Source organism: Hyperolius riggenbachi, chromosome 10 (genome assembly GCF_040937935.1).
Source record: "Hyperolius riggenbachi isolate aHypRig1 chromosome 10, aHypRig1.pri, whole genome shotgun sequence".
Taxonomy (NCBI): Eukaryota; Metazoa; Chordata; class Amphibia; order Anura; family Hyperoliidae; genus Hyperolius; species Hyperolius riggenbachi.
This window is the reverse complement of record NC_090655.1, coordinates 105,338,750-105,355,211: the sequence shown is the minus strand read 5'-3', so window position 1 is coordinate 105,355,211 and position 16,462 is coordinate 105,338,750. Positions and strand designations below refer to the sequence as shown.

The window sequence follows — 16,462 nt, the reverse complement described above, 5'->3', positions numbered from 1 at the left end:
GTTCAAAAGAGTAACAGCTTATACTGTACATACTAGGAGTAGAACAGAAAGGCATAAACTACAGCACGATTACTATCAGTATAGACAGTAACAGCTTCTACTCCACATAATGGTGGTAGCAGAGATCTGGGCACACTACAGCAGATAGTGCACCTAACATTTTACAAGATCATTACAGGAAATTATACCTGCTGTCCTGGGCAGAGACATGAATTTGTCCATCTGTTCAATCAACCTTGTATATATATTTTAACTGAATGCTGCTAACTATGTGCCTGAGCCAGCCTGCATGGTAAGCAAATGCCTAATAATCTTCTAATGGCTTCTTAGGGACACTAAACAATCTTCTGTGTAGTTTATTGGTACTTTAAATGTTGCTTTGAAAGGTTCCGTTACTGTTTTATGCTGCAGCATAATATAGCTCTTTTTGTAGCAATATAATTGTAAGGCCAAACACAGAATGTTTTCTGCATCACCTAATGTGTCAAATATGTGGACCCAGAATGGGCAAAGTTCAGATCTGCCGAGTAAAACTTTTTCCATTCGATATTACTCACAGTAATCACACTGTGTACATTGTAACAAAATAAAGTTTACTTAAGATACTGAATTACCCCCCAGCCGTAATTTGAGGCGACATGGAGGACTTGTGGTCTAGTTAGCACAATGTTGGGTGTAGATATACAGATTGCATAGCAGAAAGAAAGAAGAAGCCAGGAAAGGAAGACAGCAAGTGTCAATGTTATGGGAAATTTAAAGGGTAAGTAAATAACGCATTGAAATGATATTTCCTCCGTTTGTGTTGCAGAAATACAAGTGAAGAATCTATTATGTAAAACATGCGATCTGAGTGAGCACCTGAGAAGAAGTAGTAACTGAGTGTGTCTGCATGGAATGAGCCAAGCATTAAGAAGTAAGAATCTGGAGCATGTTGTCCAGTAAGTAGTGCATTCTTCCAATGGTTGCAGAGTCTTCCGGCAATGTCCAAATTAAAAAAAAATTACATTATTTGTATTAGGGAAACAGTTAAAAATGCTATTTTATTGGGTGCTCTTTTCAACAGGACGCTGGCGGGCGTGACAGGGTTCGTCATTGGTAGGGGGGGTTAAGGTTACGCACCACCAGGGGGGTTAAGGTTAGACACCACCAGAGTGTCTTAGGGTTAGGAACCACCAAGGGAGTCTTAGGGTAAGGCATCATTAGAGGAAGGTTTCTGTGTGATTGTAGGATTAAATTAGGTCATAGTAAAAAAAAAAATTTGTAATTATTACGATGTTTTACTATATGAATTACATAGCAAAATATCTGTAATTTCACCAATATTCAACTATCGGCTAATTCTTGTGCCCTTTTGAGCGAGAGTCTCTATTAAATGTATGCTGGTTTTAGGGTTGTGAAAATGTGGATTGTTCTTCCATCAGAACGACTTCTAGTAAAAACAGTAGATAAGTTTAAGAAACCACAGAGTGTTTTCCTAACAGAAAGTTATTTAGAGTACACTTTATCTGATTTTAATTTAAAAGTCCGGATTTTTTTCACTTTTTAAAATTATATTTCAGGGCAGATTTTTATCTACAGTGTATTTTTTTTTCATTTTGTAAAATAAAAAATATAAACACAAAATTCTCATAACCTAATAATGTGGAGTAACAGTTCTCTAGTTTCTTAAGCTGAGATCAAGAAGATGTTGGATCTATAAATCATGGAAGCCATTTTTTTGTTTAGTTGGATTTCACCCAGAGCTGCAACCATATGAAGCCTAGTGTGATTTTTGTTTAGTAAAATAAACAGTATGTGTAATGTAAATACTGCTGATTAAAGAGTAAAATAGAATGCCTGTATTGGCATTGTTGGACTCGGCAGGCTCTTCTCACACAGCAGTGTGCCTTAACCAAAACATAAATAAAGTTTGTTATTGTTTTTCCCCAACATTGGCTCATTTAACTCTTTTAGTACTGGCAGGCTCTGGCCCCTTAAGGACCTGTGCTTTTTTTGCTGGAATTCTAGCTGTCAGGGGCAAACCCAGGATTTTCAAAGGGGGATTCCTTAAAGGTCTCCATCAGCCACACACAATACAGTATAATAATATGGTAGGATATCATGCTGGGTACACATAAAGCAATTTCCTATCCGAAGCGATAACCCAACAATGGGATCGTTTGCAGCTGTGCCAGAGTGACGGGGAAGATAGGGCGAGTAACTAAGATCTATACCTTGGTAGGGATAAGAGGCAGTAAATGGGGTGTAGATTTAAAGTATGTCCAGGAGAGGTTATGAGGTTTAATTTCATACTATAAATGTGTACAATTACTTGGGTCTCATTTTATTTTTCCTGCTATATAGTACGTAACACAAAGACAATGGAGCTGAACTTTGCCAAGGTATTTAGAAATCTGTTATTGTGTGGCCATAACAAAGGATCAGATGAATACACAGATCATTTCTTGGCAGATGATTTAAAACAAAGCTGAAGAATGTTGGAAGTACTGGTAAATGACAGTAAGGTGTACCTGAACTGAGGACCACTTTTGCAAACTAAAGCTAGAGGAAAGTGACCCTCATAAAAATAAATAAATACAAAATCTACTCCTATCTTTTATTTGCACATGTCATGCTGTATTAATTATAATGACTTTTTTTTAACATGTCAATTTTATTGATTTTAAACCAACAAATACAAACAAGTACAACATGTACTGTAAAAGAGATAATACAGTAAAGTCATCACTGAAATAGCTTATAAATGAGCAGGAGGGATAGATCGTCATAAATAACATATTGATTATAAATCACACAATTTGTACAGCAAGTGTACACAATATGTATATAACCAGTGTGAATGGACAAGCAAAAGATATATAACATAAATCTTAGTTAAGTACTACATATATTTACACATCCGCTGTAGTTCGTGGGCCGAGTCAATGATTAAGAAAGAAGCAGAGGGGGGAGGAAGAAAAGAAGAAGAAGAAGAGGGAGACGAGGAAGGGAAGAGAAAAGAGAGAGGAAAGAAGAAGAAATCTCCGGTGCACGCCTCCTTATCCGGTTCAGCGCCGCAGTGCCGAAAATCTCATGCATCCGAGCAACGTTCACCTCCCATTCATTCGCCTATAACTTTATTGCTACTTATCACAATGAATTGATCTATATCTTGTTTTTTCCGCCACTAATTAGGCTTTCTTTAAGTAGTACATTTTGCTAATAATTATTTTTTTCTAAATCTATTTTAACAGGAAGATTAAGAAAGAAATGAAAAAAATTCATTATTTCTCAGTTTTTGGCCATTATAGTTTGAAATTAATATACACTACCGTAATTAAAACTCATGTATTTTATTTGCCCATCTGTCCCGGTTATTACACCGTTTAAACAATGTCCCTATCACAATTTATGGTGCCGATATTTCATTTAGAAATAAAGGTGCTGTCAGGCATGGACTCACCCCCACCGCCAGCGGTAGTACGAACGCCGCGCTCGCGGCTGACGTCATCGGGACCCCGAACTTCCGGTCTGTCCCGGCGGCCTCCTCCTCCGCTCAACGGGTCACTAGGAGCATGTCTCAGCAGGGCAGGGCAACGCGCGCACGCACGGAGCGTCACGCCCTTTATGCCCTGAGAAGGAGGATCCCATGAGCAGATTGCCGGGACAGTTGCCGCCCCTTTTCTGACGTCATCGGGGGGGTGGAGATTGCTGAAGTGACAGTCTGCATTTAAGCAGCAGACTGTCAGTATTCTGTGTCCGCTGTAGCGATCACACCTGTGTTAGCTCTCGGATCCACAGTATACCTATATATTGGTGCGGCCAATATATAAGTACTGGAAGACCATACCATTGTGATTTATCTGTGCCTTTGACCTTTTTGCCTGTTTCTGACCTTGCTCTTGCCTCATCCTCTTGTACTTCTGCCGATCTTATCTCCTGTTGCCGACCTTGCCTTGTCTCTCGTTTTCGCCTCTGAACTTGTGATACTGTACCTTGATATTTCTGATCTCCTGTTGCCGAACCCCGGCACGCTCTTAGACTCCGCCTTAGCCTCCTGATATTGTACCTTACTTGCCTGTGTGTGTACGACCTGGCCTGTCCGACCTCGAGAACCGACCTTGCTGTCAGAGGCGGTTCCTCGCACTGACAGTGACCCTTCCTATTTAGGGTCACTTTCAGTATATCCTTCCTGCTGGCTGCCCGACTCCTTCTGTCTAGGAGAGCTTGGGCTGCGGAAGGAATTTGTACAGTACGCCTTGCTGTACTGAGGCCTAGTCCTCTAGTGTTACTGTTGCACCAATCACTACACTCTTTAGGTGCCAGAGGTTAGTTTATATATCGGATTGTCGGTGAGACTGCAGCTCACTTATAATCAGATATATATCTGCATTCCGGTGATACTGCAGATTACCGGTAATCAGACTCTCTCTGGGCCTATCTACCTTCACAGAACGTGACAGTACAGCGGACCAGTAATATGGATGCTCTGGTCCAGCAGGTTAACAACTTGACGACAGCCGTCGCTCAATTAAACCAGACCGTTAAAGATCAACAGGTCCAGCTTAACCGTCTAGCAGAAGTTGTGCAAAACCTGCAGGCACCAGTTAATCCCACTCCTGTTTTGCCAGTTGAACCCAAAATGTCGTTACCCAAGTTGTTTTCAGGGGAACGCTCCGATTTCCGTAATTTCCGGGATCGGTGTCAATCATATTTTCAAATGCGTCCCATTTCCTCTGGTTCTGAATTGCAAAGGGTCACGCTCATAAAAACCCTTTTGCAAGGAGACTCACAGACATGGGCCTACAGTTTACCCGTGGGTCATGAGGCTCTTACCTCTGTAGAGAATTTTTTCGAAGCCATGGCGGTCGTATATGACGATCCAGATACTTCCGCCACCGCTGAGAGGAGACTAAAAAGACTCAAACAGGGTCAGAACTCAGTGGAAATCTATGCTGCAGAATTCCGCAAATGGTCATTTTCCACCAGGTGGGAGGCGCAGTCTCTCTTGGATCGCTTCCTAACAGGGTTGTCTGATTCTGTGTCAGAATTAATGTTGAGTCATCCTGAACCTAGAACTTTAGATGAGGCTATAAGTCTTGCTATCAAGATAGACCGCAGAGTACGGTTTCACAGGTCTACCAGGCAACGACCCTTCATGCGCTCACAGCCTTCCACAAGTTTTGCCTCTTCCTCTTCTACTGAGGAGCCCATGCAGCTGGGTCACTCTAAACTATCTGAGACAGAGAAATTAAGAAGGAGGAAGGAGGGTTTGTGTTTATATTGTGGGGACAAAGGTCATATCGCCTCTGTTTGTACCAAGAAGCCGGAAAACTTCTCCGCCTAGGGTTAGTCGGGGGTACTACCCTGGGCGAGAATTCCATACCTCCAAAAGATAAAATCCTATTTCCTATTTCCATTTCTTGGGACAAACAAAACATTGCACTGCAGGCCTTTGTTGATACGGGCGCCGCAGCCAATTTTATGGATTTTAATTTAGCACTTAAATTAGGCATTCCAGTGGTTCCTCTTGAGAGACGCATTATAGTCACTGCAATTGACGATTCCCCATTACAAGGTAGTCAACCTGTCTCTATTACTCCTGAATTAATCTGTACCGTTGGGGTATTACATTGTGAAAAATTACGATTTTACCTTATCAGAATGCCTTCTTGCTCGATTATACTGGGGCTTCCCTGGCTACGGCTACATTCTCCACAGATCGATTGGGCTTCTGGTCAGTTGCTGTCTTGGTCATCCTACTGTCAGAAGCACTGCATATCAAAATGCCCTCTTCGTGCCACTCACTTAACTCCGCAATGTTTACCTCAGCCTTATAGCTCCTTTGCCGATGTGTTCTGTCCTCGATCGGCCGATTCACTACCTCCTCACAGGCCTTATGATTGCCCAATCGAGCTTAGACCAGGAACCATGCCCCCTAGAGGTCATCTTTATAATCTCACAGGACCTGAAAAGGTGGCCATGAGGGAGTACGTTCAGGAGAACTTAGATAAGGGGTTCATTAGACCCTCTAGATCTCCCGCGGGGGCAGGATTCTTCTTCGTGAAGAAAAAAGATGGGGGGCTGCGTCCCTGCATCGACTATCGAGCCCTTAATGCCATAACGATAAAGAACCGTTACCCACTTCCCCTGATTGATGACCTTTTTTCTCAGGTCACAGGTGCCCAGATCTTCACTAAACTAGATCTCAGGGGAGCTTACAATCTGGTCAGAATCAGACAGGGTGACGAATGGAAGACGGCATTTAATACTCAGGATGGGCATTACGAATACCTAGTCATGCCCTTCGGTCTGTGTAATGCCCCCGCTGTTTTCCAAGAATTAGTTAATGACATTTTTAGGGAGGTGGTGGGGAAATTTGTGGTCGTTTATTTGGACGATATTCTGATCTTTTCTCGCAATATCAAGGAGCATAGGTCTCAGGTCCAATATGTATTACAAAAGTTACGGGAGAATTCATTATATGCCAAGTTGGAAAAATGTTTGTTTGAGATCAATGAAGTTCCATTCCTTGGCTATATCATTTCCAGATCTGGGTTAGCTATGGATAGCAGTAAAGTTGCGGCAGTTTTGGACTGGCCGCAACCAGTTGGTCTAAAAGCTTTACAACGTTTTCTGGGTTTTGCTAACTATTACAGGAAATTTATAAAGGGGTACTCTGCTCTGGTAGCTCCCCTTACTGACATGACTAAGAAAGGGGCTAATGTTAACAATTGGTCTCCTGAAGCCATTTCTGCTTTCTCGAGTCTTAAAACTGCTTTTTGTTCTGCTCCCATTTTGCACCATGTCGATTCATCCAGGCCATTCATCGTGGAGGTAGACGCATCAGAAATTGGGGTTGGGGCAGTCTTGTCACAGTACTCCGGATCACAAGGGAGACTTCACCCTTGCGCATTTTTTTCGAAAAAATTTTCTGAGGCAGAGAGAAACTACGATATTGGGAACAGGGAGCTATTGGCTGTAAAATTGGCTTTTGAAGAGTGGCGACACTGGCTGGAGGGGGCGGAACATGTTATTACGGTCTATACAGATCATAAGAACTTGGAATATCTGAAGGGGGCTAAGAGGTTAAATCCCAGACAGGCACGGTGGTCTTTATTCTTTTCTAGGTTTGATTTCATCATCACGTTCAAACCTGGAAGTAAAAATATCAAGGCTGATGCTCTTTCACGATGCTTTGACATTGAATCAGTACTGCCCTCCGAACCAGAGCCAATTTTATCCGAGAAGGTGGTGTTAGCCAGTATAGACTCTATGGAGGATATTGCATCTGTTCTGCTTCCCTACCAACAGGATAGTCCTGCAGGGAAACCGTCCGATCTCATGTTTGTACCGTTACAGTTCAGATTACAAATACTTCAATTCTTTCATGCTCATAAGCTAGCTGGTCACCCTGGAGTGGCTCGAACTAGAGAATTATTGTCCAGGAGCGTCTGGTGGCCTTCTTGGAGGAGTGATGTCGAGGATTTTGTTGTATCTTGTTCAGTGTGCTCACGGAGTAAACCCTCACATGTATCTCCGGTGGGTACCCTCCAGCCGCTGCCCATACCCTCCGAGCCCTGGACTCATGTATCCATGGATTTTGTGGGGGAGTTACCACCCTCGGACGGTAATACGGTGATCTGGGTCATTGTTGACCGATTCTCTAAAATGGCCCATTTTGTACCTTTGAAGAAACTTCCTTCCGCTAAAGAACTTGCTGACCTTTTCGTAATCCACGTTCTTCGTCTTCACGGGGTTCCTGAAAACATAGTATCTGACAGGGGGGTGCAGTTCGTTTCGGAATTCTGGAGAGAATTTTGCAAGGCACTGGGAATCACCCTCTCCTTTTCTTCTGGGTTTCATCCCCAGACCAATGGGCAAACGGAGAGAATGAATCAGTCCTTGGAACAGTATCTCCGATGTTATGTGGCTGACAATCAAACGGAGTGGGTTCAGTACTTACCATATTCTGAATTTGCCCATAATAATCTTCGGAGTTCTTCCTCAGGGTTTTCACCTTTTCAAATTGTCAATGGAAGGTCCCCAAGGTTTTCATCACTCCCTGTCAGGACCTCACCTTTCCCTGCTCTGGAGGTCTGGCAAGAGACGCTAAGATCTCTTTGGAGGGAGGTTAATAATAATTTAAAGAAAACAGTGTCGGTCCAGAAACAACAGGCTGACCGAAGGCGTTCTCCCGAGTGGGAGTTTTCTCCCGGAGATCTTGTCTGGATCTCTACTCGGCACATCGCCTTACGACAGCCATCAGCAAAACTGGGACCTAAATTTATAGGTCCATATCCTATAACTAAAAGGATCAATCGGGTATCTTATCAAGTAACATTACCTCAGTCAATGCGGGGAGTAAGAACATTTCATGTGTCATTACTGAAACCCGCAGTACATGCGGACTCTGGTCCTCCTCCTGTGCTTGTTGACGGTGAACCTGAATATGAGGTTGAGAGAATTCTGGATTCCCGATTTGTTCAGAATTCTCTTCAATACCTGGTTCATTGGAAGGGTTATGGCCCGGAGGAGAGATCCTGGGTACCAGCACATCAATTTCATGCACAGGAACTCATACGAGAATTTCATGATACTAATCCTGATAGACCTTCATTGGCGCGTTCGGAGACCACGCCTCAGGGGAGGGGTAATGTCAGGCATGGACTCACCCCCACCGCCAGCGGTAGTACGAACGCCGCGCTCGCGGCTGACGTCATCGGGACCCCGAACTTCCGGTCTGTCCCGGCGGCCTCCTCCTCCGCTCAACGGGTCACTAGGAGCATGTCTCAGCAGGGCAGGGCAACGCGCGCACGCACGGAGCGTCACGCCCTTTATGCCCTGAGAAGGAGGATCCCATGAGCAGATTGCCGGGACAGTTGCCGCCCCTTTTCTGACGTCATCGGGGGGGGTGGAGATTGCTGAAGTGACAGTCTGCATTTAAGCAGCAGACTGTCAGTATTCTGTGTCCGCTGTAGCGATCACACCTGTGTTAGCTCTCGGATCCACAGTATACCTATATATTGGTGCGGCCAATATATAAGTACTGGAAGACCATACCATTGTGATTTATCTGTGCCTTTGACCTTTTTGCCTGTTTCTGACCTTGCTCTTGCCTCATCCTCTTGTACTTCTGCCGATCTTATCTCCTGTTGCCGACCTTGCCTTGTCTCTCGTTTTCGCCTCTGAACTTGTGATACTGTACCTTGATATTTCTGATCTCCTGTTGCCGAACCCCGGCACGCTCTTAGACTCCGCCTTAGCCTCCTGATATTGTACCTTACTTGCCTGTGTGTGTACGACCTGGCCTGTCCGACCTCGAGAACCGACCTTGCTGTCAGAGGCGGTTCCTCGCACTGACAGTGACCCTTCCTATTTAGGGTCACTTTCAGTATATCCTTCCTGCTGGCTGCCCGACTCCTTCTGTCTAGGAGAGCTTGGGCTGCGGAAGGAATTTGTACAGTACGCCTTGCTGTACTGAGGCCTAGTCCTCTAGTGTTACTGTTGCACCAATCACTACACTCTTTAGGTGCCAGAGGTTAGTTTATATATCGGATTGTCGGTGAGACTGCAGCTCACTTATAATCAGATATATATCTGCATTCCGGTGATACTGCAGATTACCGGTAATCAGACTCTCTCTGGGCCTATCTACCTTCACAGAACGTGACAGGTGCATTTTTTCAATTTGCGTCCATCACTATTTATAAGCTTATAATTTTAAATAATATAATAACATACTTTCTTGACATGCATATTTAAAAAGTTCAGACCCTTGGGTAACTATTTATGATGTTTTTTTTTTATTGTATTTTTTTTTATTTTTTTTTTAATGAAAAGTGTATGTGGGTAATTTTTGGTGTGGGAGGGAAATTGCTAATTTTAAATGTAAGATAATGTAATTCTTTAATTAAAACTGTGTGTGGGTGCAGTTTACTATTTGGCCGCAAGATGGCCACAGTGAGAAAAGTCCTGGATGCGAACGATGTCGCATCCAGGAACTTACGGTAAATGCAGGGGAGTTGTTTCCTGGGGGGCAGAAATACCACGCTCTCTGGATAGAAAGCGTCGGTATTTCTGCGAGGAAGTTAGATCGGTGAATGGGAATTATATTCCCATTCACTGATCGGGGGGCTAGCGGCGGGTGCGCGCGCCCGATTGCGCGCACCACGCAGGGAAAGTAGCAGTGCCTTTCTGGACGAGAAAGCTCGTCCAGAAAGGCCGAACTGGTTATAACAAGATCTATTGAGGATAAAGTTAAAGAATATCTTTGATAAATGCATAATAAAATGAAGTATTTCCAATTATTCCTCTGGACCGGAGGACTTCAACATTGTTGTACCAAGGGGCCCAAATTTTGTCAAATCTCTGAGGGCAATTACAGCTCTTGTATGTTAGACGGTACAAAGGTAGAGATTTCATAATTGTGCTATAATGACTTTTTAATCTGTGACAAGCTGGAATTGCAGCTAACATGTGACTTCACTAGCACCCTCATCATTACAAAGACAAAAGACATACAAACAAAGCTAAACTAGCTTCAGTCAACCCCAGGACCAGTTACCAAACGTCAATAGTTGTCAACAAACAAAGGGCATACGCTAGAGCAGCAGAGGCCAAGAGGATAAAGGCCTCTTCTCCAAAGAAAAATCCAAAGTGTACTCCCAGCTGCAAAGCAAGATTAAAGTAATAGCTGAATCACTGATAGCAGAAACTCAGTGGCGTAACTAAGGGGCTTGGGGCCCCAGTGTGAGTTTTACATGGGGCCCCAAGCACTCTATTGATATGGAGCCCCAAAATCTGCATTTAGATTAAGGAAACAGTTTAAGGATTACCACTATGCAATGCACAAAAAGGTGTTCATTACCAGCAGAACACCAATGCAAAGCTAGTAAGATGGATGATGGAGGTGCCCTAGTGGGCCCCTCTGGTCCAGTGGCCCCTGCATCCACTATTGCTGTGCCACTGCAGAGACGAAAAAGTACTGGAAGTGACTATGGGAGTAAAATAATGTGCATAACACCAACAGTTTCAAGATCAGTAAGTAAAACATAGAAATCTTTAAGAATAGCTGTTACCATCACAGTAGCAGGCATCCAGGTTCAAAATATGAAGAGCTGGACATTACGTAGCCCTGATGTGATTCATATCTACTGGCTGAAAGTACTGTGCAAGAAACCTGGTAGCATAGATGAACCACCTGCTAGCACCAGGCTCCCACCCACACTGGCTACCCCAAAGAAGAACAGTGCTAGTCAACATGAAAGGCCCACAAAATAGACAGCATCCTCCATCTTATAGCCAATAGTCTACCTTCTTACAAAATGGAAAGTTCTATCTGTCATCATAACTGCCAAGCTGCAGGCCCTTATGGACCAATACATGCAAAAAGTTCAAAAGGGCATTTGGGACAACAGTTGCTCCTCCTAGACAGAGAAGTTATCCAGGACTCAACAGAGAACCTTCCTGAAGAACTCAGTGTGACACTGAAAGACAACACTGAAAGTTAACTCTAGACAGTTAGCAGAAGTGTTCATCAGGTGCAGCACATATGAAGGTGAAGAACTGTCTACACTTCCATTCTTCATAGACCTGAATTCCTTCAGCCAGCTAATCACAAAGACTGGAAATTGATACAGATGGAAAAGTAGAACCACCATTGTGAGGATATATGTGATGATGATGATGATGATAGGTGCGGTAATATGCAGAACATAGCAGCCACATGATATCGCAGCTAGTTATGATGTTGGGATAATACGGAAGCCATATGTTTCATTTTTCTGCCTGTGTCTTGTGTATGTCTGCTACGAGGAAGCTGTTACCTTGGGTGCTAGCCTGGGGCAAGGAAATGGCTCATTAGGCCACTAGCAGTCACCTTTGATCTGCTGTCTCAGGTGTGATTGTCTGTGAAACTACATTTGCTTTGTGTTCCTGGGGTAGCAAAGAACTGCTAATTAGCAGCCACTTGAGGAAGCTAACACAGGAATGTTTGAAATTTGCATATGACAGCCTACTGGAAGTGGGTGAAGGGTTGAAGTCCTTTTGATACAATTTGTACCTCTGGAAATTGAATTATGTCTAACTAGTTCCCCCGTCCAAACGGGCTTGCAGCCTCAAGGCAAATATTCCAGCATAAAAGGCAGGGGCAAATACCTAAAATCAGTCCACTCCTGACGGTAGCTGAAGCTGGACTCCCGGTCCAAGCTAAGTGGCTCCTGGTCCAACCAGAACTGTGTCCGTCCACAAAAACCAAGTCCAAGGTTCTTCTATCTTGATCCCTGTTTATGTTGGGTGAGCAAATAGCCTTGTGTGTATCTTTGTAACTTTTATCATTGTAATTTTTACTTTGCTTTTGTAAATCTTTTGTATATATTATTTTCTGCATTGTTCCACTTTTTTCCTGGAATATTAAATCGTTATTTAAGAAGTTTGACTTCTGCTGTACTAAACTAACACTCATAGCCTAGAAGAGACTGAAGTGAAACTGTGTTTAAGTCCATGCCTGATTGTACGTTTGGGCAACCCTATGAGAACCCGTATGAGATTGTAATTGCATTGTGTGTATGGGCACTGTTGCGCTCGACAGCAGAGTGGCTAACAGTATAGTTCGGAACGACTGTTAGTGGTTTTGCTGCACTACAGTGTAACTTGCATTACAAGTCAGTGCCTGATTGTGCCATGTTACTGTACAACTGTACTGTTTGTGTGGGTGCGTGGCGTTCCCGTATTCGGCCTAAAGCACAAAGCTGACCCGAATACGAAAACGCGGGTTGCGCACTAAGCACTAGACAGCTGAGTGGACGTGTCTATCAACAGCTAGTGGTGGCAGTGAGAAGTGGCTGGGGTCCCAGCCTTGTTTGTAGCTTGAATAAGGCTACTCCCCGCTTGATCTGGTCAAACCCGCAGTCGGGAACCGTATATATGCAGGCGGGTCAGTTTCTGACAACCATCATCCACCTACTACCCATGGGTAACATCAAGATGTGTGCAAACAAGACATGGACTCCCTGATCTACCCAACTGTCAGGGCAGGGAGAGAAGAAAAGAACAATCGAGAGCCCCCGATAGTGTGATATTGTAACACAGTGGACGTCAAATGGTTATAGTAAAAGGATTATACTCACAAGTGTGGGTTGCCACGTTCAGGCAACCACTTATAGTACAGACGGGGAAATTAGGCCTGTCCCCGCTCAGACTAAAAAGTCGCTCTCTGTGTAGAAGAAAAAAGATGTCCACACCTATCCACCAGGTGGATGTATCACGTAATGAAAAAACAGAGGCGCCAACAGGATAAAAATGATGCCAATTAAAACCAAATAAAAAGTGGGTGGCACTGGTGGATTTGCCTTCCCCACAAAAATAACCACCACAATATATGGTAATAGATATAAATTTTAATCAATTTCAAACTCCCAACAACAATTAATCTGCAACGCGTTTCACGGGACACAAGCCCGCTTCCTCAGGCAAAACACATAAAAGCAGGAGCAACTGAAATAAAAATAAAAAATAATAAAAAATATAAAATAAATAAAACATAATAAAAAACTTCAAAAACTACATGTGCAAATGACAATATGCAAAGAGTAATGATCCATCCGGATCAAAGACGAAAAACAATAATTCATCAAATCCACAGTATAATCCAAAGCATAAATCGCATAAATCGTATAAATCACAAGCATGAATCGCATTAGTGACCAACAGACTCCATATATAAAAAAAGGGTCAATCTATATAATATTAAATTGGTCGATGGCGATTGTCCGTGTGGCCTCTTTAAGAACATACCATCAGATAAACAACCCTCTATAATCTATTCGATTTGTCCTTTAGGTATTGAACATTCAATCATTGGCGAATGGACCATAACGGCTAGGTTGATATGGTGGACCAATTGTATATTTATATGCATATGGAGGTAAAAATGATGAAAAACACACAAATAATAATCATAGCCATTGTACTGTATGCCATTTCCCAACTAAGGGGCAGTGAATATCTATTGGCTCATGAGAGAAACGTTTTTTTTGGGGGGGGGGGGCTCGTGAGGAGAGGAGAGTGAGATATGTGAAATACTGGAGAGGAATAGAGTGAGGAGGGGGGGAGAATCATTAGCTCCTAGGGAGGAAGAGAGCATGGTGGGCGATCATAGCAATGAAGGGAAGTGAATGCTGTGTTGTATGGAGGCCATAAGTTAAGGATGCCATGGTGCTAATCCTGGCTGGAGAGCAGCTATAAGTGTGGTAGATATAAGTAAATAGTGAGCGGCAAGTGGAGAGGACTAAAAAGACTTACCCCAGCAGTGGTCAGTACTAGCGTGGCGCCTCTGTTACGTACGGGCGGCGCGCCAGCTACTAAATACCCTCTTAATTGAGGTGGATAGCGGCAGCTACAGGTGGGCGTGTTCCGCTGTATGTTGAAATGAATGCTGCAGAAGTCTGTCCAGCCATTGGGTACTCGCTCTGGGCGGATATACGTCATCTGAGGGCATATGCCTTACGCAGCCATGTTAATTGAGGCTGTCCCTCCGTAATTGGGCGGAATTAAAACGTCACACACGGGCTAATGCCTGAGCGGCATGTTGTAGATGCATAAATTGCAGGAAAAAGAGTTAAGCTTCACACGAGATGAGCCTTAGATAGTGTAAACAATTTATATGTAAATATAAATGATGAAATTGAAAAGGTTAAAGTTTGCAGATGTTTTGTATTGCGTATATCCCCATCTAGTGGATGAAAATGATATTGTTACTGGAGCTGCGATTTACTGAAAAACTGGATTTCCATACAATGGTTCATGTATGGAGTATACACAAATCCCGTGTATTCATACATGTAGGGCTAAATGGGTGCATGGTGGGTAGAGAGGGGATTAATTAGTTAATTATATAGTCTGATATATAAAGATAGAGGAACATACAATAATATATAGATACATATGGTATAGGTTACAGCAACATAAGCCTAAAAATAGCTCAACAACAGTAATAAAATAACATAACATAAGATATAGATAAAAATTAAATAAAAATTGTAGATAAAAGAGAGCAACCAGGTGAGACCTATAAACAATACAAATAAATAAATAATGAATCATAAATTAATTATAAATTAAGCCTACCCTGAATGGTGTGTGCTAATGTGCAGGGTGTGCATGATTGTCAATTGGTGTCTGTATAGTACATAACTCTAAATCAGTGAGCGGACTAGGTAACCATCTATTGTCTCGGGGCTGAAAAAAGGTGTAATCAGAACTGCAGTGTGGAGTACTCCATTATGTCCCATGGTAGCTATATGATTACCGATAAGGGTACTCCTAGAACGTTTTCTCCAATTGTTCATTTAAGCCTAAAGGAACCAAGGTTTTCAGGGTCTGGATCCAGAACATTTCTCTATTTTTGAGTGTCTGGATCGCATTTGGTATCAGGGGATTGATGTGCTCAAGAGCAGTGAAAGTGACCCCTGTTGGGTCTCTATTGTGGATTGAATTGAAGTGCCTAGATAGGCCATGTGTGGCGAGGCCTTTCAGAATGTTGCGTTTGTGTTGGCCAATTCTCTCTCGTAATTGTTGGCTAGTGCGTCCTACATATTGTAGCCCACAGGGGCAGGTGGCTACATAGATAACCAATCTGGAGTCACAGTTGATGTGTTTCTTAATCGGGTAAAGGACCTTGTTACTGAATGCTACCAAGTGATCCGTGTTCGTTAGAAATGTACAGGCTAAACAACGTGTTTTATTGCATGCATGGGACCCTGCTGGTAAAGATGGTGTCTTAGTATTGTCCCTAATTTTGCTGGGTGCCAATAGACTGCGGAGGTTGGGGGCTCTACGAAATGTCATAATGGGTCTTTTGGGAATGCATCCTCTTAAGTATGGATCTTGTTGTAATATTTCCCATCTGTGGTTCAGAATATTTTTTATGGTTGTGTGTTGGGCATTATATTTAGTAATGAATCGTAGTACATTTTATTTATATTAACACACAATTATTGTTCCTTCATGGATACCATTTACCAACAGATAGGGGGCACGGCCATGGGAAGTAGCTTTGCGCCCAGCTACGCCAATCTGGCTATGGGTCTACTTGAAACCATCTACATTTACAATAACAATCCATTTCGAGAACATCTTGTGCTATACAAACGATACATTGATGATTTGGTTTTCATATGGCAGGGTGATACATCACTCATCTCAGACTTTCTCAATTACCTAAACTCCAATAGAGCCAAACTATCCTTCACCTCACAATTTAGCAATACATCGCTGGAATTTTTAGACCTAATCCTATTTCACGACGAAGGAAAAATCAAGACTAAAACATATTTTAAACAGGTCGATTCCAACAGCTATATTCACTTCAATAGTTTTCATTATAAACCATGGACTATTAACACTCCATACAACCAATTCAAACGGATACATAGAAACTGCACGGATATACAGGACTATGACATACAATCAAAAATTTTAG

The 16,462-nt window shown here is 42.8% G+C and overlaps 1 protein-coding gene across 1 annotated transcript in view; it reads left to right on the top strand.

Moving 5' to 3' along the window:
- LOC137534094 (proton channel OTOP1-like) overlaps positions 1-16,462 on the top strand; it is a 666,091-nt gene that overhangs the window by 346,689 nt on the left and 302,940 nt on the right. The window contains exon 6 of the mRNA XM_068255447.1: positions 809-938. The gene's annotated coding sequence lies outside the window, so the exon portion shown is untranslated. The remainder of the gene's footprint in view (positions 1-808; positions 939-16,462) is intronic.